Below are 25,237 nucleotides of genomic sequence, written 5' to 3'. Positions count from 1 at the left end.
TTCTCATCATCTATTTCTGAAATCATCTTCATCTCTGAGGACATCTTTTTCTTCTCCCTGTGAAGGCACAGGATCTAATCACGCTTCCCTTTTTCCATGTTCAAACTTCTCATGGGATCACAGCTACTTTGACATTTGCTATTTAGCATGGAGGCCTTTGCTGAACAAGTCATCTCCCCAAATTTTCAATGTGATACAGTGAAAAAGAGAGTCTGATGTATCAGTTATATCCTTCTCCATAGCTTTACTAGAGGATTGCAGCCCCAAGATGAGGACATCTCCTCATCCCTCCCATTTGGGACTCAACTTCCTCTTCGTTGCCCTCAGTGTCTTCATGTTACTCCTCTATGTGCCTGCACTTTGTCCTTTTCTCTCACTCCAGGGAGGATGGAAGCACTGAAAGAGTTCATATCTCACCTTGGGCCTGCAGATGGTTCCGTGACCCCAGCTGGGCTCAGTACTTGCAGCCAGACCTGCTCCATGTTCCCTTGGTTCCATGGGGCCCCACAGTGTCCCAGCGGTCCCTTGCTTCCATGAGGACCTGAGGTGTCATAATGCCCCCTTGGTGACTTGAGGCCCTGAAGGGTCACAATGGTCTTCATGGTTCCATCAGGCCCCACAGAGTCATAATGGTCTCTGTGTTCCATGAAGCTTTGATGTGTCACCATGGCCCCTTGGTTCCATGGGCTCCAATGGTGCCACAATGATCCCCTTGGTTCCATGAGGTCCCCTGAGTGTCCCAGGGATCTTCCTTCTTTCCCAAGGAAAGAACCCAGCCCCAGTGTTGCAGGGGCATCCACCAGAGGCCAAGGCCAGCCAGACTTGATGGTACTGACAGATTTACCTGGGAGCAACCCTTGGATATACAGAATTTTGGAGGTGGAATCCTGTGGAGAGTTTTGTCAAAGAGTGGCTCAAGGGGAGGGGACACAGCCGAATCAATTTGGTAAAGATGTCCTAACTAGGGCAGAGGCCCTTTCCTCAGGCAGGGTGTCCTTGTTCACAAAAAAAATGCTGAAATTATACAAGAATGGGATGTGGAATGCAGAAGTTGCTATTCTCGCTAACCACAGGAATGTAGCTAAAGGCTAAATTAGGCGGGGTTGACATGCAGCTGAATAGCCAATCCTGAGCTCGGCTTTTGCAATATGTATGAGGCTCATTATGTACTGTTTTTAGGTTGCCGAATCAATCAATAAATTAGACCTGTTGATGACCATCCAGTGTCCTGGTCTCCTTCTTTCAAAAAATGGTGACCCCGACGTCTGCCTCCGTGTCAGGCTGAAAAAGAAAACGGGGGAGGACACGCCACAGTCGAGGGAAGTTGGAGTTGGGTCCTGATCGCAGCCGGAACGGTGCCGGAATTTTGAAGCACCCTCAAAGTTCACATCGGTGACTCGGGCCATACGTGTCTGCCGGAGCCTGGAAAGCCGCAACAGCGCTGCCGTATACGAATAGGTATGGATAGGCAAGCAGCATATGATCTTTTCGCCGCGTATTTAGAAAGGTGAGGAGTAAAGGGGATAGATCTAAAAAAGGAGCTACCAGGGTTGTTAGCCTACGGCTATGCTAAAGGGGTTTTCCTTAACCCACATACGGTCCATGAGCTCGCGGAATGGAGAAAATTTGGGGATATACTGTGGGAAGCGGTGTTAGAAGATGATAAGACAGCAAAGAAATTGGGCAAGCCATGGTGGGTGGTGCACAATACACTGCTTCAAAATGCCTCTGAGCGCAAGGCAGCAGAAAGGGTGAGAGAAGCTCATAAGAGGAATATAGGCTATGGTCGTGAGGACGATCCTCTTGCACCTTCAGTAAACAAGGTGTTAATACCAAAGGGTTCACAACAGTGTGGTATGGAGGATCTTGTTACAGGCGCGGGGGGGCCATCTGCACGGAGGAGAAGGACGAGTTGGAGGACAGCAGAGAGAGAGAGCTAAGCCCGCCGCCTCCCCATAGAGAGGGCAAGCTGAGCCTGCCGCCTCCCCCACCCGAATGGCCTGCGCAGAAGAGCCAACAGCGCAGAACTCTCGGAGAGTCAGATCCTAGCCCAGGGAACTCAGTGACCTGTGGGAGGAGATGGCTAAACAGAGGAGGGAGGCTTGGGCTACTCTGGCAAAAGAGGCAATGCAAATAGGGGATAATGAGGCAATGGAGGCCGCTTCTGCTCTTGCCTGTCCAGTTACATACATGCCACAGTAGGATGCTCAGGGGAACCACACACAGGATCTGGCGGAGTATACCCCTTTAGACTGGAAGTTGTTATCCCAGTTGCGGTCCACAGTTAGCCAGTTTGGTGTAAAAAGCGAACCTGTTAGGCAGATGCTGGATTATCTCTTTAATACGCAGATTGTGTGCCCAAATTATTTGAGGGGAATAGTACGGTTAATATTTACTCAGCATCAGCAATTGTTGTTTAATGCACATTGGCAAGCCTTGGTTAATGAGTCGGTTGCGACACAGCGAGCTCAGGGGGATCCGCTGCGTGGAGTGACGATAGATGAGCTCATGGGCTTAGGGGCATACTTGCGCACGGAGGCACAGATGATAGCAGGAGCAGATAAGCTTAGAGAAGCCATGCGGTTGGTACCTGCTGCCATAGAGAGGGTTAAAGAGCCAGGAGGGCTGCCGGCGTACATGGGCATAAAACAAGGTAGAGAGGAATCGTTTGGGAGTTTTATTGACAAAGCAGCTGCGGCCATAGACCGGGTGGGAGTCGCAGAATATATGAAGGGGGCACTATTAAAGCAGTGCACCTTACAAAATAGCAATCCGGCCACGCAAAGGGTGCTAGCCACTCTGGGAGAATAATTGGACCATTGAGGAAGCACTAGAGCGAATGGCATTACAGCCAACAGCCTCACAGGCATTTTTAGTAGATGCCTTAAAGGAATTAGGATTAGGGCTGCAAAAGCAAGCAGAATCCACTCAAAATCAGGTGTTAGCTGCTCTTGCTCCTCTCTGAAATGGCTCAATGGCAGTCACGCAGGGAGGCTCGAGATCACACCTCAAGTGCTACCGATGCGGCAATGGGGGACACATGCGCTGAGAATGCAGAGCGACTGGCATGTGGTGCCAAAGCTGCCAATCCAGCTCCCAAAACACCACGGCTTGCAGGCGCCCATTGGGAAACGGTCGGCGGAGCGCGAATGCCGGCCGCGCCCAGACACAAGTTGCCACTGTGACATCAGCGCCACCTCCTGTCTGCAGCCAGCAACAGCAGGGAGCCTCGGCTTGGACATATCAGCAGCAGTAGATGTCACATTAATGACGAACCAGCCTGAAAGGATACCAACTGGAGTAAACGGTCCTCTCACGCTACAAGGACAAAAATGTGGAGCATTATTACTAGGACACTCCTCAACATCCATGCTGGGACTATTTGTATTGCCTGGGGTCATAGATGCAGACTATACAGGAGAAATACAAATCATGGCTTACACCCCTTATTCCCCGCTAAAGATAACATAAGGTCAACGCGTTGCGCAATTGGTACCGTTACCGCAGATGACATTGGGTATTCCATCGCTTACTGGACAGAAGCGTGATGGAAAGGGTTTTGGCTCCACCGGCATTACAGTCCTGACTGTAGATCTACAGGAGAGGCCAAAACAGAGAGTTGAGATCACCCATGGACATCAGAGTATAACCCTTTATGGACTATTGGATACGGGAGCAGACACCAGCATTATATCTCCAGAAGCATGGCCACAGCATTGGCCCCTGCTCCCATCAACAAACATGCTCACAGTAGTAGGAGGACTTACCTTGGCAAGCAGAACACCGCCTCTGTCGGTGCGCATTGATGGGCAACAGGTATCTGTTGTGTTTTCAATTGTTCAGTTGCCCCCTACAGTCTCTTCCCTGATTGGCAGGGACATTTTAACACAGCTGGGGGTGGCGTTGACCAATCACCACCCTTTGGGGTAATTGCCATTGCTTGGCCTTTCCCCATTCCACTCACCTGGAAAACAGATACACCGGTGATGGTTAAGCAGTGGCCCTTGAAAGGGGAGAGTCTTATGCACGCCCATGAATTGGTGAAGGAACAATACACGCAAGGACATTTGCGACTCTCAGCGAGTCCGTGGAACACGCCCATTTTTGTGATTAAGAATAAATCAGGAAAATACCTCCTGGTACACGATCTACGAGCTGTGAATGACCAGATGGAACCGATGGGGGCCTTGCAGCCTGGTCTTCCAAATCCAGCCATGATACCTCAAGATTGGCCACTTCTAATCATCGACTTAAAGGATTGTTTTTACACTATTGGGCTGCATCCCGATGACATGAAGAGGTTTGCCTTTACCCTACCAGCAATAAATCGTGGAGAACCAGACAAAAGATTTGAGTGGACGTCATTGCCGGAGGGGATGCGCAATTCCCCCATGTTGTGCCAGCTTTATGTTGATGCTGCATTACAGCCATTATGTCAGCAGTGGCCAGCTACCATAATATATCATTACATGGATGATATTTTGTTTGCACAGCAACAGCCATTTTCCCCTTTGCAGGCTGACAGCATCAGAGACACTCTTGCAGCATCTTCACTTGTTATTGCCGCAGAGAAAATTCGGACAGCGAAACCATGGAATATTTGGGATGGACTTTATTGGACCAAACAGTGGTACCCCAAAAATTAGAACTTCACTTGGACATTAAGACTTTGCATGATGCTCAAAAGTTGCTAGGAGACTTGCAGTGGCTAAAACCCATTGTGGAAGTACCAAATCGCTTGTTGGAGACCCTACGACCCTTGTTAAAGGGCACTGACCCCACTACCCCTGTGTGCCTCACCAAGGAACAGCATACCGCCCTACAGCAAATCAGTAATTGTGTACAACAAGGATATGTGTCCTGTCGACAGCTAGATTGCCCTACTGACCTCACCATTTGGAATAGCCCTTTTTACCTGCTTGGCGCTCTCTCCCAATGCGAGAACAAAACGGGGGAGATACGGGTGTTGGAATGGCTGTCACCACCATTACAACATAAAAGAACAATATTCTCAAAAATTGAACAATTGGCTGCGTTGATCAAAAAAGGCCGTCTCAGAATTACTGAAGTGAATGGTTGAGAGCCTGCCACCATTAGGCTACCCATGGAAAAAGAGACGCTGGACTGGTACCTGGTTAATTCAGTGGACTTACAGGAAGCATTATTGACATCGTCTGCAAAGGTGGAGACAAGCAAGTCAGTGCCCAGAGTCCTGCAATGGATGACAGAATGGGACTGGATCACTCGGCCGCTGAGAAGAGAGCGCCCCATAGAAGGAGCCAAAAATATTCAAAATTATCCTAAAGTCTCCAAAATCCGCCCTAAAATATCCTTAATCCTTCCTAAAATATTTTCAAAATATCCTTAAAATGTCCCTAATGATCCTAAAATGTCTCAAATCCATCTTAAATTATCCGAAATCCATCCTAAAATATCCCTAAAATATCCCAAATCCATCCTAAAATATCCCAAAATCCCCAAGTTTGTTCCCAAATTCAGCCCCAAAATTTGGCTCTAAATCCCCAAATCTGCCCCAAAATTGGCTCCAGAGTTCCTGAATTCAGCCCCCAAATCCCCTTTTTTAGGTTTTTTTTTTCTATTTGTTTTTAGGGTTTTTTGAGGTTTTGGGGGGTATTTTAGGTTATTTTAGGATTTTTTAGGGTTTTTTTAAGTATTTTTTTCCATTTCTTTTTTTTTTTTAGGATTTTTTTGAGGGTTTTGGGGGTTTTTTAGGGTTTTTTAAGCTTTTTCTGAGGCGTTTTTGGGGTTATTTTTAGGCCTTTCTTGGCGTTTTTTAGGTTTCTTTTCCGTTTGTTTTTAAGGTTGTTTTAGGGGTTTTTTTGTGGTTTTTTTTAAGACTTTTCAAGGTGGTTTTTAGAGTTTTTTTCCGTTGGTTTTTTAGGATTTTTTGGGGGTTTTTCAGGGATTTTTGTGGGGTTTTTTTAGGAGATTTTAGGGCGTTTTTAGGGTTTTTTCCGTTAATTTTTTAGGAGTTTTTTAAAGGTTTTTGGTGGTTTTTTTGTGTTTTTTTTTTTTTTAGGGTTTTTGTGGGTTTTTTAGGACTTTTTCAGGTGTTTTTCAGAGGTTTTTTTTTTCTGCTTCTTTTTTAGGATTTTTTTTTGAGGTTTTGGGGTCGTTTTGGGGGTTTTCTTGGCTTTTTTAAGGCCTTTTAAAGGTGTTTTTCAGGAGTTTTTAGGTTTTATTTTCTGTTTATTTTAGGGGTTTTTTGAGGGGGCTTTGGGCTCTTTGGGGTTTTTGGTGTTTTTTTTTTTTCTGGACTGTTTTAGGGGATTTTTTTGTATTTTTGGGGGTTTTTTTGAGTTTTTGGTAGAGTTTTTTGGGCATTTTTTGTGGGTTTTGGGCGTTTTTTGTTTGGTTGTATTTAGGAATTTTTGGGTATTTTGTGGGTTTTGTGAGAATGTTTTGATTTTTAAATTCTTAATTTTCTGGACATTTTGGGGAAACTTTCAGGGTTAATTTTTAAATTTTTTTGTAATTTTTGGGGTTTTCAGGGGAATTTTTCTGGATTTTTAATGGGAGTTGGAGCCCCAAATTTGGTGTTTTTTGTGAAACTTTTTGGATTTTTTTTGGGATTTTGGGGGAATTTTTTGAGGGATTTTTGGGAAATTTTTAGGATTTTTGGGGGGGATTGTTTTTATTTTCCCAGGAATTTCGGGGGATTTTTTGTGGCTTTTTTGTGGATTTTTTCCAGATTTATTTTTAATATTTTGGGGAATTTGTTGGCGAATTTTTGAGGGGATTTTTTGGGATATTTTTTTTATTTTTGGGGGAGATTTTGAAAGAACTTTTGGGTTATTTTCTGGGATTCTTTTGAGGTTTTGGGGGGATTTTAAAGGTCATTTTTTGGAATTTTGAGGGGAATTTTGGGGAATTTTTTAGGGTTTTTTTTAGTTTTTGGGGATGTTTTTTGGAATTTTTTCGGATTGTTTTTTTGATTATTTAAGACATTTTGGGGAATTCTTTGGGATTATATTTTCCCATTTTTGGAGGATATTTGATATTAATTTTTGGGACTTTTTAGGAGATTTTGGGGTATTTTTTTCCATTTTTGGGGGTTTTTTTTAGATTTTTCTGGGTTATTTTTTGAGATTTTTTTGGTTATATTTCCCAATTTTTAAAGGGGATTTAAAAAAAAATTAGGGAATTTTTAGGATATTTTGGGGTATTTGTTTCGATTTTTTAGGGTTTTTAAAAAAGTATTTTTCTGGGTTATTTTTTGATATGTTTTTGTGTAACATTTTCCAATTTTTTAGGGGATTTAAAAAAATTTGGGATTTTTTTAGGATATTGTGGGGTATTTTTTTCGATTATTTTGGTTTTTCTTTTTAGATTTTTCTGGGTTATTTTTTGAGATTTTTTTCGTTATATTTTTCCGACTTTTTGGGGGTTATAATTTCGCTTTTTTGGGGGATATTTTATTTAAATTTTTGGGGGATTTTTTAGGATATTTTGGGCTATTTTTGCAATATTTTTTAGTATTTTTCTGGGTTAATTTTGGGGGGATTTTTTGGGTTATATTTTCCAATTTTTTTAGGGGATTTAAAAACATTTTTGGGATTCTTTTGGGATATTTTGGGGTATTTTTCTCGATTTTTTGGGGTTTTTTTTTGAGATTTTTCTGGGTTATTTTTTGGGGATTTTTAGGTTATATTTTCCAATTTTTTGGGGGGGGTTAGAGTTTTGTATTTTTGGGGGATATTTTTTTAAATTTTGGGGATTTTTCCGGATATTTTGGGGTATTCTGGCCATTGTTTTGATCTTTTTTTTACTTTTTTTTGAGATTTTTTGGGTAATTTTTTGGGTTATATTTTCTGATTTTTTGGGGGATATTTTTTAATCTTTGTGACCCCGAAATCCCCAAATCTCTCAGATTTAGGACCCCCCCAAAACTCCCCTGGGACCCCCCCAAAATCCCCAAATCTGAGACCCCAAAATCCCCAAATCCCCCAAATTTGGGACCCCAAAATCCCCTAAAATTGGGACCCACCAAAATCCCCCAAATTTGGGATCCCCCAAAACTCCCAAATCCCCCAAATCTGGGCCCCCAAATCCTCCCCAGGACCCCCCAAAATCCCCCAAATTTTGGGCCTCAAAACCCCCAAACTTTCCCCAATTTGGGACCCTCCCAAAAACCCAAAATCCCCTCAATTTCGGTCCCCAAAACTCAAAAAACTTCCCCAAATTTGGGACCCCAAAATTCCCCAAAATCCCCAAATTTGGGACCCCAAAATCCCCTGAAATTGGGAATTCCAAGCCCCCCCGGGACCCCAAAAATCCCCCAGATTTGGGACTTCCTAAACGCCTCCAAAATCCCCCCAAAATCGAGACCTCCCCGCACCCCAAAATCCCCCAAATTTGAACCCCAAAATCCCCGAATTTGAGACCACAAAACCCCAAAATCCCCCAAATTCAGGACCCACTGGGAACCCCAAAAACCCCAAAATTTGGGAGCCCAAATCCCCCTTTGGGACACCCCAAACCCCTCAAATTTGGAACCCCCCAAAACCACCCTGAACCCCAAATTTGGCATCCCCCGGACCACCCAAAATCGCCCCAAAATTTGGGCCCCAAAACCCCAAATACCCCCAAAATCCCCCGCCAAAAACTGCCCTGGAACCCCAAATTTGGGACCCCAAAATCCTCCTGGGACCCCCCAAAATTCCCAAATTTGGGACTCCCCAAAAACCCAAAATCGCCCAAATTTGAGGTGCCAAAATCCAAAAATTCCCCCAAATTTGGGATCTCCCAAAACCCCAAAATTCCCCAAAATTGGGACCCCAAAATCCCCCCTTGAACCCCAAATTTGGGACCCCCAATGGTTCCTTCCAGCCCCGCCCCAATGACGTCACCCCTATGGCCCCGCCCTCTTCATGGCCTGAGGGCAACTGGAACCAGTTTGGACCAGTTTGGACTAATTTGATCCCAGTTTAAACCAGTTTAGACCAGTTTGGTCCTGGTTTGGTTTCAGTTTGGACCAGTTTGGTCCCAGTTCCTCCCAATTCCCCTCCCATTTTTCCCAATTTTCCCAATTTTCCCATTTTCCCTTAAATTCAAAAAAATTCCCCAAATTTCCCTCTCAAATTCCCCAAAAATCCCCAAATTTCCCCCATTTCTCCCCCAAATACCCCCAAATTTCTTAAACTTCATAAATTTTCCCCCTTTCCCTCCAAATTTCCCCCATTCTTCCCCAAAATTCCCCCATTTTTCCCATTTTGCCCCAAAATTCCACCCAAAAGTTCCAAATTTTTCTGTTTTCCCCAAAATTTCCCCAAAATTCCTGAATTTTTCCCATTTCCCTCCAAATTCTCCCAATTTTCCCTCAATTTCTGCCCAAAATTCATCCAAAATTACCAAAATTTCCCAAATTCCTCCCAATTTTCCCATTTCCCTCCAAATTCCCCCAAAATTCTCCCAATTTTTTGCCCAAAATTCCCCCAATTTTCCCATTTCCCCCAATTTCCCCCCAATTTCCCCCAAAATCCATCCATTTTCCCACTTTACTCCAAATTGCCCCAAATTCCCCCAAATTTCTTCAAATTTCTCAAATTCCTCATTTTCAAAAAAAATCCCCCAAATTCCCCCCAATTTTTTCCATTTTCCCAATTTTGCCCCCAAAAATCCCAAAAATTTTCCCCAAAATCCTCCAAATTTCCCCCCAAATTTACCCCACAAATTCCCCATTTTCTTCCCAAAATTCCCCTAAATTTCCCCAAAATTCTCATTTCCTCCCCAAATTTCCTCAAGATTTCCCATTTTCTCCCTGATTCCCTTCAAATTCCTCCAAAATCTCCCAAATTCCCCGAAAATTTTCCCCAATTTCCCCAATTTTGCCCCAAATTTCCCTCAAATTTTCCTCCCCAAAAATCCCCAATTTTATCTCCCCAAAATCCCCCAAATTTCCCATTTTCCTACAAAATTCCCCATTTTCTCACCAAATTTCCCTCAAAATTTCCCTAATTTTCCCATTTTCTCCCAAATTCCCAATTTTTCCTCAATTTTCATCCAAAATTCCCCAATTTCCCCAGGTTTTGCCCCATTCCAGCTCCCTGATCCGAATTTCACCCTGAAATTTACCCCAAAATGTCCCAAAAAGTCCCAAATTCACCCCAAAATCCAACCCAAAAATGGCCCAACTTTACCCCAAAATCCACCCCAAAATCCCAAAATTACCCCCAAAGTTACCACAAAATATCCCAAATTGACCCTGAAATCACCCCCAAAAAGTCCCAAATTCCCTCCAAAATTATCTCCAAAAAATCCCAACATTCACCCCAAGATTTACCCCAAAATTCCCAAGTTCACCTCCCGATGCTGAACCTGCTGTGAGTGACCAAAACCCCCAAAATTCACCCCAAAATATCCCCAAAGCCCTTAAAATTTCCCCAAAAATTCACCCCAAGATTCACCCCAAAAATCCCAAATTTACCCTGAAATTCACCCCAAAATTACCTCCAAAAATCTGAATTTCACCCCAAAATTTACCCCAAAATTATCTCCAAAAATCCCGAATTCACCCCAAAATTCACCCCAAAAATCCCAAATTCATCTTAAATTCACCTCCCAGCACTGACCCTGCTGTGAGTGACCCAAAAACCCCAAAATTCACCCGAAAGCCCCCAAATTCACCCCCAAATATCCCAAATTCACCCCATAAAACCCCAAAATTTACCCAAAAATTCACGCCAAAAATGTCATAAAACATCCCAAAATTCACCCCAAAAATATCTGAAAATTCACCCCAAAATTTACCCCAAAATTTCCCAAATTCACCCCAAATTCCCCCCCTCATGCTGAACCTGCAGGGAGTGACCCAAAAATGTCCCCAAATGACCCCAAAGCCCCAAGATTTACCCCAAAAAGTCCCAGAAATTCCCCAAAATCCCAAACTGAACTCCTGGCACTGACCCTGCTGTGCGTGAACCCAAAAAATCCCAAAATTCCCCCAAAAATCCCAAATGTCCCAAAATGACCCAAACTCACCCGAATTCCTGCAATGACCCCGAAATGCCCCCAAGTTTCCCCAAAATTGACCCCAAAATGTCCCAAATGGACCCCAAAATATCCCAAAATTGCCCCTCCAATGTCCTCAATTGTCCCCAAATGCCCCCAAATCCCCAAAACTGTCCCCGAAATTTCCCCAAATGTCCCCAAAAGGACCCAAATTTGTCCCAAAATTGCCTCAAATTGACCCTGAATTGTCCCCAAATGTCCCCAAATGCCCCAAAGTTGGCCCCAAATTTTCCCCATAATTGTCCCCAAATTGTCCCCAAAATTTCCCGAATTTGTCCACAAATTTTGCCCCAAGTTTGCCCCAATTTTCCCCCAGAATTGTCCCTAAAATGTCCCAATTTTCCCCTCAATTTTACCCCAAAATTGACCCCAAATGTCCCCAAATGTCCCCAAGTGTCCCCAAATGTCCCAAATTTGCCCCAAAAATTCCCCAAATTGACCCCAACAGTGCCAGAATTGGCCCCAAATTTTCCACAAAATGGCCCCAAAATGTCCCAAATTCCCTCAAAATGCCCCAAAATGCCTCAAGTTTGCCTCAAAATATCCCAGAATGTCCCCAAATATTCTGAAAATTGACCCCAAACTGTCCCCAAAGTTTCCCCAAAACCACCAAGAATTGTCCCCAAATTGTCCCCAAAATTGTCCCTAAAATTTGGGGGCCATTTTGGGATATCTGGGGACACTTTGGTGACACTTTGGGGACATTGGGGGAGGTTGGTGCCACTTTGTGGCCCCTTGGTGTCACCCTGGTGCCACTCTTTGTGCCTTTGGTGCCACCGGTGTCACTTTGGTGCCAACTTTTGTCACTTAGTGCCACGTGGTGCCACTTGGTGCCACCCTGGTGCCATTTGGTGCCACTTAGTGCCACTCTGGTGCTATTTTTGTCACTTTTGTGCCACTTTGGTGCCACCTGGTGCCAGTTTGATGCCACCTGACAGCACCTGATGCCACTTTGGTGCCATTTGGTGCCACTCAGTGCCACTCTAGTGCCATTTAGTGCCACCTGGTGCCACCTGGTGCCATTTTTTGTCACTCTGGCGCCATTTGGTGCCATCTGATGCCACTTGGTGCCATTTTTGTCCTTTTGGTGCCACTTTGGTTCCACCTGGTGCCACTTGGTGCCCTTTTGTGTCACTTCGGTGCCACTTTTTGCCAATTTGGTGCCACTTTGTGTCACTTTGGTGCCATTCAATGCCATTTCTTGCCAGTTTTGTGTCACTTTGGTGCCACTTAGTGCCACTATGGTGCCATTTGGTGCCACTTAGTGCCACTCTGATGCCACTCAGTGCCACCTGGTGCCATTTTGTGTCACTTTTATGGCCCTATGGTGCCACTTTGGTGCCATTTTTGACACTTTTATGCCACTCTGGTGCCATTTGGTGCCACCTGGTGCCACTTTGGTGCCACCTGGGTGACATTTGGTGCCATTTGATGTCACTTCAGTGCCACGTGGTGCCACTCTAATGCCAGTCGGTGCCATTTGGTGCCACTTTATGCCACTCTGATGCCATCTGGTGCCACTTTGGTGCCACTCAGGTGACACCTGGCACCACTCGGTGCCACTCTGGTGCCATTTGTGCCACCTGGTGCCACTTGATGTCCCTTTAGTGCCACCCTAGAGCCATTTAGTGCCACTTTGGTGCCACTTTGCTGCCATCTGATGCCACTCAGTGCCACTCTGATGCCGTTTGGTGCCACCTGGTGCCACTTGGTGCCATTTTTGTCACTTCGGTGCCACCTGCTGCCACTCTGGTGCCATTTAGTGCCACCTGATGTCCCTTTAGTGCCACTTTGTGCCATTCAGTGCCACCTGGTGCCACCTGGGTGCCATCTGATGTCCCTTTGATGCCGCTGGTGCCACTTTAATGCCACTTTTTGTCACTTTGGTGCCACTCAGTGCCACCCTGGTGCCATTTGGTGCCACCTGGTGCCACTTTGGTGCCACTTTTTGCTGATTTGATGCCAATCGGTGCCCCTTTAATGCAATTTTTTGCCACTTTGGTGCCATTTGGTGCCATTTGGTGCCATTTCGCCCCCGTTTGGTGCCCCTCCCCCAGATGGGCGTGGCCCTGGCGAGGCCCCGCCCCCCGCGGCTCCAGTGCGCAGGCGCGGGGACTGGGAGGGACTGGGACAAACTGGGATATACTGGGAGGGACTGGGAGGGACTGGGAGGGACTGGGAGGGACTGGGAGGTGAAAATCTGGTGGTTTTGGGTCAAAAATGGGGGATTTGAGGGGGAAAAATGGGAATTTTAGAGGGGAAAATGGGACTGGGAGGGAACTGGGTTATACTGGGAGGGAAAAGGGAGGTAAAAATGTGGTGGTTTTAGGTCAAAAAATGGGGATTTTAGGGTTAAAAATGGGGATTGAAGGGTTAAAATGGGACTGGGTTATACTGGGATGGACTGGGGGGAAATATCTGGGGATTTTTGGGAAAAAAACCCGGGAATTTAAGGGTTAAAAGTGGGAATTTCAGGATTAAAAATGTCGGGGTTTTTATTAGAGTTAATAACGTGGATTTAGGGGTTAAAAATGGGACTGGTTTGGACTGGGAGGCACTGGGAGGGACTGGGTTATACTGGTTTGGACTGGTTTGGACTGGGGGGAGAAAATCCGGGCATTTTAGGGTTAAAAAATGGGGATTTTAGGGTTAATAATGGAGATTTAAGGGTTAATAATCGGGGCCTTAGAGGAGAAAACGGGATTGGGTTATACTGGGAGGGACTGGGACAAACTGGGATGGGCTGGGGGGAAAAAATCCGGGGATTTAAGGGTTAAAATTGGGCATTTTAGGGTTAAAAATGGGGATTTTACGGGGAAAAAATGGGGATTGAAGGGTTAAAAATGGGGATTGAAGGGTTAAAAATGGGGATTTTAGGGGTGGAAATGGGACTGGGTTACACTGGTTTGTACTGGGATGTACTGGGAGGGACTGGGGGGGAAATCCGGGTATTTAAGGGTTAAAATTGGGCATTTTAGGGTTCAAAATGCGGATTTTAGAGGGGAAAACGGGACTGGGTTGTACTGGGAGGGACTGGGACAAACTGGGAGGGACTGGGGAATGAATTTTTGGTGGTTTTAGGTAAAAATTTGGGGATTTTAGGGTTAAAAATGGGGATTTTATACTGGAAAATAGGACTGGGTTATACTGGTTTATACTGGGAGTGACTGGGAGGGACTGGGGGGAAAAATCCGGGGATTTTAGGGTTAAAAATGGGGATTTTAGAGGGGAAAATGGGACTGGGAGGGGCTGGGAGTGTCCCCAAATTTTCTGATTTTTCCCCATTTTGTGTCCCCAGAGCTGCGGCCGTTCTGGTCTCTCAAGAATGCCAAATTTCCCCAAATTTCCCCAAATTTCCCCAAATTTTGCCATTTTTAACCGAATTTTGGTGTGAAAACTTCCAATTTTCCCCATTTTTAACCAAATTTTCCATTTTCCCCCCATTTTGTGTCCCCAGAGCTGTGCCCGTTCCAGCCTCTCAAAAATCCCAAATTTCCCCAAATTTCCCCATTTTTAACAAAATTTTGATGTGAAAAGTTCCAAATTTTCCCATTTTTGTCCCCATTTCATGTCCCAAGAGCTGTGGCCGTTCCAGCCTTTCCAGAATCCCAAATTTTCCCCAAATTTCCCCAAATTTTCCCATTTTTAACCAACTTTTCTAAGTTTTTCCCCCATTTTGTGTCCCCAGAGCTGGGGCCATTCCAGCCTCTCAAAAATCCCAAATTTTTCTCAAATTTCCCCAAATTTTCCCATTTTTAACCGAATTTTGGGGTGAAAAACTCCAAATTTTCCTATTTTTCACCAAACTTTCCCATTTTTGTCCCCATTTTGTGTTCCCAGAGCTGCGGCCATTCCAGACTCTCAGGAATCCCAAATTTCCCCAAATTTCCCCAAATTTTCCCATTTTTAACCAAATTTTGATGTGAAAACCTCCAAATTTTCTGGGTTTTTTTCACTATTTTGTGTCCCCAGAGCTGTGGCCGTTCCAGTCTGTCAAAAATCCCAAATATTCTCAAATTTCCCCAAATTTTCCCATTTTAAACCAAATTTCCCCATTTTAAACCAAATTTCCCCATTTTTAACCAAATTTTCGACTAAATTTCCCATTTTCCCCCCGTTTTTAACCAAATTTTCTGATTTTTGTCCCCATTTTGTGTCCCCAGAGCTGCGGGGAAATTGGGAAAAATGGGGAAAGAATTGAAAAAAATGGAAAAAAGGGGGAAAATCGGGAAAAAATGGATAAAATGGCAGAAAACAAAGGGAAAATGAGGGGGAGGTTCCGGGCTCAGAGCGTGGTCAACAGGGAGAGAAATTGGGGGGAAAAATGGGGAAATTGGGAAAAATGGGAAAAAATTTAAAAGTTGGGGGAAAAAACGAGGAAAAAATGAGAAAAATTGGGGAAAAATGGGGGAAAATAGGGAAAAACACAGGGAAAAATGAGGGGGAGGTTCCGGGTTCAGAGCGTGGTCAATGGGGAGAGAAATTGGGGGGAAAATGGGGAAATTGGGAAAATAAAGAAAATTTAAAAATTGGGGGGAAAAATCGGTAAAAAACCAAAAAAAATGGGGGGGGGGGGGAAGGGAAAATGAGGGAAAATGAGGGGGAGGTTGAGGGCCCAGAGTGTCATCAACGGTGAGAAAAACGCGGGGAAATGTGAAAAAATGGGGAAAAAAGGAAAAAATGGGGTAAAACAAAGGGAAAATGGGGAAAAACAAAGGGAAAATGGGGAAAAAATAGGAAAAAAAAACAGGGAAAAATGGGGGGGGGGAAAGGAAAAAAACAGGAAAAAATGTGGGGAAAATGGGGAAAAATAGGGAAAAAACGGGCAAAAATTGGGGGGAATGGGGAAAAAATGGGGGGAAACACCAGGGAAAAATGGGAGGAAAAAACAGGAAAAATGTGGGAAAAATGGGGAAAAATGTGGGGAAAAATGGGGAAGAAATAGGAAAAAAAACAGGCAAAAATGGGGGGAAAATGGGAGAAAAAAAACAGGGAAAAATGGGGACAATAGGAAAAAAAAAGGAAAAATGTGGGGAAAATGTGAGGAAAAAATGTGGGAAAAATGGGGAAAATAGGAAAAAATGTGGGGAAAACGGGAGGAAAAAACAGGAAAAAATGTGGGAAAAATGGGGTGGAAATGGGGAAAAATAGGAAAAAATGTGGGAAAAATGGGGGGGAATGGGAGGAAAAAATGTGGGGAAAAATGGGAAAGAAATAGGAAAAAACAGGGAAAAATGGGGATAAAATGGGGGGGAAATGGGGAAAAAACAGGGAAAAGTGGGGGGAAAATGGGAGGAAAAAACAGGAAAAAATGTGGGAAAATGTGGGAAAATAGGAAAAAAACCAGGGAAAAATGGGAAGAAAAATAGGGGAAAAAAAACAGGAAAAATGGGGGGGAAATGGGGAAAAATGGGGAAAAAATAGGAAAAAAATAGGGAAAAATGCGGGGAAATGGGATAAAAATAGGAAAAAACCAGGGAAAAATTGGAAAAAATGGTGAAGAAATGGAAAGAACTGCAGAAAAATGGGGAAATTGGGGGGAAAACAGGGAAAAATGGGGGAAACCAGGGAAAATCGGGGGTAAAATGGAAAAATTGGGGTAACGGGAAAAAATGGGGGGAAATGAGAAAAAAAATAGGGGGAAAATGGGGGAAAAAGGGAGGGGAAAGGAGGGAAAAATCGGAAAAAATTGAGAAAATGGAAAAATAGTGAAAAAATGGGGAAAAATGGGTGGGAAGTGGTGAAAATATTGGGGAAATGGTGGAAAATGGGTTTAAAATGGTGAAAATTTGGTTAAAAATGGTGAAAATTGGGGTGGAAATGGGGAAAATTGGGTGGAAATGGTGAAAATGGGTTAAAATGGTGAAAAATGGGTGGAAATGGTGAAAATGGGTTAAAAATGGTGAAAATTTGGGGCAAATGGTGAAAACTGGGTTAAAATGGTGAAAATTGGTTAAAATGGTGAAAATGGGTTAAAAATGGTGAAAACATTGGGGGAAATGGTGAAAAATGGGGTGGGAAGTGGTTAAAATGGTGAAATTTGGGTTAAAAATGGTGAAAATGGGTGAAAATGGGTTAAAATGGTGAAAAATGGGTTAAAATGGTGAAAATTGGGTTAAAATGGTGAAAATTTGGTTAAAATGGTGAAAATTCGTGTGGGAAATGGTGAAATTTGGGTTAAAAATGGTGAAAAATGGTGAAAATTGGGCTAAAAAAGGTGAAATTTGGGTGGAAATGGTGACAATGGGTGTGGGACATCAAGACGGAGCCCGAGGACACCGAGGGTGACAATGCCAGCCCAGGAGTGGCCTTGGGGACACCGAGGGTGACAATGCCAGCCCAGGAACGGCCTTGGGGACACCAGGATGGGCTGAGGGACACCAAAGTGGCCTCGGGGAGAACGATGGCCCCGAGGCCTCCTCAGATGTCCCCAAGGTCCCCAAGGTCTCCAATGTCCCCAGATGTCCCCAAGGTCCCATCACCCCAGCATCTCCAATGTCCCCAAGGTCCCCAATGTCCCCAAGGTGCCATCACCCCAATATCTCCAGGGTCCCCAATGTCCCCAATGTCCAAACATCTCCAATGTCCCCAGTGTCCCATCACCCCAACATCTCCAGGGTCCCCAATGTCCAAACATCTCCAATGTCCCCCAGGTTTTCCAATGTCCCCAAGATCCCCATCACCCCAACATCTCCAACATCTCCAAGGTCCCCAAGGTCTCCAAGGTCTCCTCACTCGTGTCCCCTCTCCCCCAGGCTTGTCCCCGGTGTCCTGCCACCCCGTCCTGGCGGGTGACGCGCTGCTCCTGGTGGTGGCCCAGCTGCCCCGGGTGTTCCTGTGGGGGGCCGGCGGCTTTGTGCCGCACACGGACATCCCGCACATGGACATCCCGCACGGGGACATCCCGCACGGGGACATCCCGCACATGGACATCCTGCACAGGGACATGTGGTTATGGGGGTCCATCAGGGTTATGGGGTCATGTGGTTATGGGGGTCCATCAAGATCATGGGAGTAACCAGGGTCATGGTGTTATGGGGTTCCATCAGGGCCATGTGGTTATGGGGGTCCATCAGGGTCATGGGGTTATGGAGGTCGATCAAGGCTATGGGGTCATGCGGGTCAATCAGGGTCATGAGGGTCCATCAAGGTCATGGTGGGTCAGCAGGATCATGGGGTTATGGAGTTCCATCAGGGTCATGGGGTTATGGAGGTCCATCAAGGTTATGTGGTTATGGGGGTCAATCTGGGTCATGGGGGTCCATCAAGGTCCTCGGGGTCCATCAAGGTCATGGGGTTATGGGGTTCCATCAAGGCCATGTGGTTATGGGGGTCCATCAAGGCCATGTGGTTATGGAGGTCCATCAAGGTTATGGGGTTATGGAGGTCCATCATGGTCATGTGGTTATGGGGTTCTGTTGTAGGAAGGAGACCAGGACACCAGATGGTTCATCACAGGTCCAGTTTATTGAAGAAAGCATCAAACACTTATACAGCAAATAATAAGCTCATGAATATTCTGTAAGCCAAGCAATCTATTGGTTAAACTGTACCATGAACTCTTCCGCATTCCTTAGGGGTTACATCTCTCTTTTCTCATGTCCCTTTCATTTTTTGTTATCCTACTACAGCTAGGCCCAAGGACACGCTATCTCACAGGTGCAGGACTTGGAATTAACCACGGCTTTGTACTTTTCCAATCTCCAGCCTCCTAAATTTCCCAACACTTCCCCTGTTTTTATTTTTTATGAAAAGCAAAATTCTATGGGCTAACTGTGTCACACTCTTTGCAACACAAAAACAGGCAATTCTAACAACTAAACAGTATTTCAAACAGTATTCTCAGCTAGCAAGGTTTCTCTCTTACAAGGGATCTAAGCCAGGGAAACAAAACAAAAAGGCTGTCACTATTTATAGGATATGCTATACAACAGATACAAAAAGAATTCTATGTGCTACAAGGCTCAAACCAAACTCAGGTGTGCTAATACAACTTACAAAAATAAGCTAAAGGAGTAACATGTGCGCAGGTTTCACCCGTGTCAACTGTCTGGTCAGTTTGTTTTCTATTCTCAAACAGCAGATATACTTCAAACAGGAATGGCTCTACTTACAAATGCTTCTGATTGTCCTTTTTTAACTAGAGTTTCTCTGATGTTCACAACAACACTTCGCACACAAGTCATAAAAATAAACGCCTATCATAAAAGTATAGATCTATCTAACATCACTTAAACTAATAGTACCTAGACATAAAATGCTTAAACTTAAAATATTTTAACTTAATAGAACTTAACATTACTTAAACTTATCTTTACTTAAACTTAACAGATTTTTAAATCAACAGAACTTACATGTAAAATCACTTAAATCTAACAAAACTTTAACAAAACTTAACTGACTTTAAATTCTACATAACTTAAACCTAATATAATTTAAACAGAATCTAGGTTTATTTAAAATTAATAACACTTAAACTTAACAGGAGATAAATTTAACAAAACTCAACCTTAACAGTATTTAACATTTAATGGCACTTAATAGATAATTTAACTTAAACTAAGCAACGGATAATACTTATTATAGAAATAAAATATCGCATTTACTATAACTTACTTACAGGCCTGATTCTAAAATACTAAACTAAAACAAGTTTCTTCACGTATTTGCTGCAGCATTTTTATACTTAAATGCACTCAAACATAAAATGTTTTTTTTAAAGGTATACCTGTGGAAAAATTCTTTTAAATTCAGTGCTTGCTTTTACTTTCATCACATCTAAACAAAGTTTAAAAAATACAAAAAACACACTCATTACATCTTACTTCTACAACCACTTTAACACATTTTTAACATTTTTAAATTTTTTCAAAATATAATTTCAGAGTTTAATGTTCTACTGACTGAGTTAGTTGGGCTTCTGATATTTAAAGTCTCTTTTACAGTCTCTGCTAGGAAAAATAAAAAATCCTTTTGGCATAGGTGAAAAACGTCTTGACCGTAATGGTCCTCAGTGTCGTTTGTTTATTATCACTGGCTTCTTAATTGCAGTAGGAATCTTTCTTTTGTTGACAAGAGTCACATTTATTAAGCTGTTAGGTCTCACAGTGAAGCTTTTGCCGGCTGCGGGGCAGAGGGAGAGCGCTCCCGCTGGAAGAAGCGCTCCGGTCCCGCGGCGCTTGTGTCGGAGGGGGCGAACCCCCCGTGGCTGCAGCGCAGCATTTCAGGCGGCCGCTCGCCGCAGCTGCTCCCCATGGCAAAGCGCCCATGCCGAGTTCGGAGCAGCACAGCCTCGCAGGCGTCCCGAGCCACAGCTGCTGCTGTGCACTCAGAGACATGCTGAAGTGTATTGCATATCACCCGCCATGGCTTGCTCGGTTTCTTTGCTGACTTATCATCTTCTAACACTGCTTCCCACAGTATATCCCCAGATTTTCTCCATTCCGAAAGTTCATGTGGGTTAAGGAAAGTTTCTTCAGCGTATCCGTAGGCTAATAACAAATCTATCCCCTTTACCCCTCGCCATTCTAGATACGCGGCGGATAACTTATATGTTTCTTGCCTTTTCATACCTCTTTCGTGAGCGCTCTTGCAGCTTTCCAGGCTTCCGGCAGCACATATGGCTCAGGTCACCGATGTGAACCCCAAGGGTGCTTCAAAATTCTGGCACCGATGATTTAAAATATAATACGTTGTTGTCATTTACAGAACACACCCTGTGGGAAGAGGGATGGAAGTGTTTATTATGCTAATAGCAATGAGTACGCTAATAATGAGGCAAGGGCGGAATTGACAATCAACCATCTAGCTGGAGAAGGACAACACAGCCTACCAGATGATCAAGCAGCAGGTATCCCCAGAGAAGTATTGGATGATATCAAAGAGATGGCTTTGAAAGCTTTAATCCAGGTATTGGATGGTAGCACCCCCAATTTGGACTAGCTTGGGTGGCTGCAGCTAAAGCTTTAGGACAATCAGACCATCTTGGGTGCCTGTTAAGTAAGCAAACCAATGCTACTCCCTCACACTGAGTGGCCTGCTCCCAGACATAGAGACCATCAGACATGCCACCTTGCAGAACAGCGATAGAGTTTTAACTCTGGGCACAGGGGCATGGCTGTGTAGACTCTGAGGGCATGTGTTCCATGAACCTCTCCAGCCACAGCGAGTCAATCCACAAGAGCATTCAAGTACTGAATAAAGAGTTCAAGAAGCTCCAAGTGGAAAACAAAGACTGGTTCAATAAACTCTTCCAATCCAAGGGATAAAAGGGTTGGATGATGTCTATCTACAACAGGACATTTAATTTTCCTAGTTGTTGTTGTATTGTTAATTGTCTCATGTTTGTTTAGATGCTTTTAGAAAGTCTTACAAAATTCTTTCAGTTTTGTCTTTGTTGTAAAATAGAAAGAGGGAAGATACCCAACACAGGCTCCTCATGGACTCCTTAGAGGAGAGAACTGGAGGTCAGGATGGCACAAAAACCTCTCAGAGACTCAGTGAGGAAAGGAAAATCCTTAAAAGTACCTAAAAGTATTCTTAAATCCATTAAGTACCTTAAAAACCTTGAGTATCTCAAAGTATTAATGAGCCCTGCTAAGTTTCAGTACAAAGCTCTCAAGGGACTCGTTAAAGCAGATAATTGGGGCCATGATTGCACAAGCCTCTCACAGAGTCTGTATCAAAAGGGAAACATCAAGTACTTTGAAAAAACTGAAGTACCCTGAAGCATAAATGAGCCCCACTGAGTGGTGTTACTGACAAAGCCTCTCCAGGGACTAATTACAGCAGTAATTGGAGGCCATGATTGCACAAACCTTTCAGAGACTCCAAGGCAAAACCCAAAGTCCTTTGAAAAACCTGCACAGAGGCTTCTGGCACAGAGGCAGCTCCTGGCAAGGGCAGCGCTGCAGAGAGACAGCTCTGGCCAGGAGCAGCTCCTGTGCACAGCCCAGCAGGGCTGGGGCACTGCCTGCAGCCACCCCGGGCACAGCGGCACACAGGGGTTAAACTCAGCCTGGGCTGGGAGCACAGAGCAGAGCTCACTCAGGGCTCACTAGAGCAGAAATCATCGCAGGTTTGAAACAGTCATTCCCTGGCTTTGGGAAGAGAAGTTGCAGTTCCTGCCAGGATCTCCTGGAGCTGGCACATCCCACAGCTTTGAGGACCTTTCAGGAGGACTCTCAGAGCTGCTCCAGGGCAGGGTTGTGGCCCTAGGACAGGGCTGGCTTTCCCTGCTGCCCCAGCCCAGGCACAGCCCAAGGCAGCTCCTGTTGCCAGGCTCTGCTGCAGGGCTGAGCAGCTGGGGCTGCAGCCAGGGGTGCCCAGGGCTGTCGTGCAGAGCAGGGTCCTGCAGCCCAGGGCGCTGTGCTGGGGCAGGGACTCTGCTGCCTGCCAGGGACAGCTCTCAGCTGGCCCAGGGAGCTGCTCCCAGTGCTGGGGAGAAGCTGTGGGGGGAAGGAGCCACCCTGAGCAGGGCAGGGGCTGCTGCTGAGAGGGGCTGGGTGGGGCAGGGCTGCTCCCAGCTCCAGACCAGCCTGGGCACAGCTCCGGAGGACACTTCTCAAAGAAGGTAAGCCAGGGATTGCTGTAAAGGTCAGGAGCTTTTCTGAGAGTTTTCAATTTCCTACTTGGAGAAGAATGGGAAAGTTGGGGTGATGACAAAAAGATTTTTGTATTTTTTACATTTTATATATTCATAGCTCTCTAAATTACTATCATATAGTTACAATACTATAATCCTTACTTAACTCTAATAAACTCTTAACTGTATTAAACCACTATTATATTCTTATATAGCTTTAATCCTGAATTAAATCTAGTATGTTTCCTTACCTTTCTCTTAATAACCTGTCTAAATATATTCCTAAAATGCTGTATAGTCCTATTCTTTTATATAGTCCTGAAATACTATATAGTCTTCTAGGAACTGGACATATAGGAGCATTTTGGGTTTTGAGAATGAGCAGAATATGAGCAGTCATTATAAAAAGTGAAGGCAAAGAAGCCTTTGGACCTACTCCAATGGGTTGACCCAGGGGTGTGTAACTAGGGAAACTGAATCTCCTTTTGGATGCTCCTGTTAAATATCCTAATTATCAACCTTAATAAATTGTTGAAATCAGGAGGTGGGTGTGCCCTTTCCCACGGGGACACCTGGAAGCTTCCAATAAGTGTCTGGCTTTTACTTTACTTTACTGTTCTAACACTGCTGCAAGGTTTTTTTTTTTTTCTCTTTGGATTATAGACAACAGGGGGATGAGAGAAGCAGAACAGGAATTGTAATCCCAGAATCCCAGGACATTCTGAGTTGAAAGGGACACACAGGATCATCAAAGGAATGTTTGAACATTTACACAGACTCCAGAACTGTGACTTAAGCTGGTCAGTATCTCTGCTGGGAGCCTCTCAAAGGCCCTCAGCCACTCCTCAGCCCTGGACAGCAGCAGCATCACCTCTGCAGGGCCCAGCAGGGCTCTCCTGAGCTGCCTTTGCCCAGCTGCACACAGAGCCAGCCCCAGCCAGGGCCCTGCACACAGGCAGGTTTCTGTAGGGCCCAGACAGGGCACACAGGCTGGGATGGGCTCTGTGAGCGCTGGCAGGGATAAGGCTCCTCTCAGGAGGGAATGTGCAGGCCCAGGGAGATGCTCAGGGAAGGAGAGGGGGCTGAAGAGAGCAGTGCTGGGGGCAGGATGAGGGCACGGTTGGTGTGTGATTAGTGCCAGGCACAGCTGGGCACGGGAACACTGTCCTGAGTGCCCGGCTGTCTCTGCCCTGCCCTCTCAGGCACAGCACCACAACATCTTCTCTTGGTTCTGCCCTGCCCTGATATTGTCACTGTTACCTGCTGCTCTCAGGGACGCTCTGGCATTTGCAGCAGCTGAGTCAGGCTCTGCCCTTGGCATTCCTGCCAGGCAGGGCTGTCCATGGGAATGGGGTGTCCAAGCTTCCCTGGCAGCTGTGGGGCTGTGGGCAAAGCAGTCCATGGGAAAGGGGAATGAGCTGAGCCCCCTCCCTGAGATCCCATCAAGGGGACAGCCACGGATCTCCTTGCTGTGCCCTTCCAAGCTCTGAGCTGCCCTCCTGGGTGCAAATCTGTGCCAGAGCCTCTGGGAGTTCCCTGAATGTCCCATGGGGAAGGGCAGAGCTGCCAGAGCTGAGGAAATGCTGTTGGGTTTGCCAAGGGAGCCATGAGCGTCCTTGGCACAAGGGGGTTCTGAGACCTTGCCCAGAGACCTTGAGAGAGAGTGAGAAATTCAGGGATCCCTCTGCTCTGGGCAGGGTCTGGTTTATCCCAGGCTAACCCAGGAGTGTGATTGTGCTCTGATTGCAGCCTAAGGTGCAAAGCCAGGGCAGCTGGGAACAAGCCCATCCAGCCCCTCACCTTCCTTTAGCCACAGGGAATACTTTCCCTCTCACATCTCTAAGTGGGAAACTCTGAGTGCAGCCGAAATGCTGGGGATTTCTGACCTCAGAGAGCCAGGAATGATGTGTGGGGAGGCAAACAATTCCTAAAACCAACTCCTGCCCTCTATTTCCTTTAGAAATGGGAGTGCAGACACTACCAAGCCTTTCTGCATTAGGAGTGGTTCCTCTGACAAATCCTGAATATCCAGCCTTGTCCTTCTGCCCCATGGCCACAAACCCAGAGCAGTGGGGCAGGGATGGCTCCTCAGGAGCCCCCATGCACAGGCCTGGCTGCTCCTGGCAAACTCAGCCTGCACAACTGGAGCTCAGGCAGGGACCCAGGTGAAGGTTTTCCCAGAGAAGGAACAAGGGTGGGTGAGTCCCAGCAAGACAGTCTGCAGGGAATGGCCCAGGTTTGGCTCCAAGCAGCCTCTCCTGACCTATCACTCTCCTTTCTCCATGAACAGGTCCCCATGTGCAGCCACAGCAAATGTCCAACAGCAGCTCCATCAGCCACTTCCTCCTGCTGGCATTGGCAGACACGCGGCAGCTGCAGCTCCTGCACTTCTGCCTCTTGCTGGGCATCTCCCTGGCTGCCCTCCTGGGCAACGGCCTCATCATCAACGCTGTAGCCTGCGGCCACCACCTGCACACGCCCATGTTCTTCTTCCTGCTCAACCTGGCCCTCAGCGGCCTGGGCTCCATCTGCACCACTGTCCCCAAAGCCATGCACAATTCCCTCTGGGACACCAGCACCATCTCCTACATTGGATGTGCCACACGGCTCTTTTTCTTTGTG

This window comes from Melospiza melodia, unplaced genomic scaffold (genome assembly GCF_035770615.1).
Source record: "Melospiza melodia melodia isolate bMelMel2 unplaced genomic scaffold, bMelMel2.pri scaffold_18, whole genome shotgun sequence".
In the NCBI taxonomy this organism is placed as follows: Eukaryota; Metazoa; Chordata; class Aves; order Passeriformes; family Passerellidae; genus Melospiza; species Melospiza melodia.
This window is presented reverse-complemented; position numbering follows the sequence as displayed.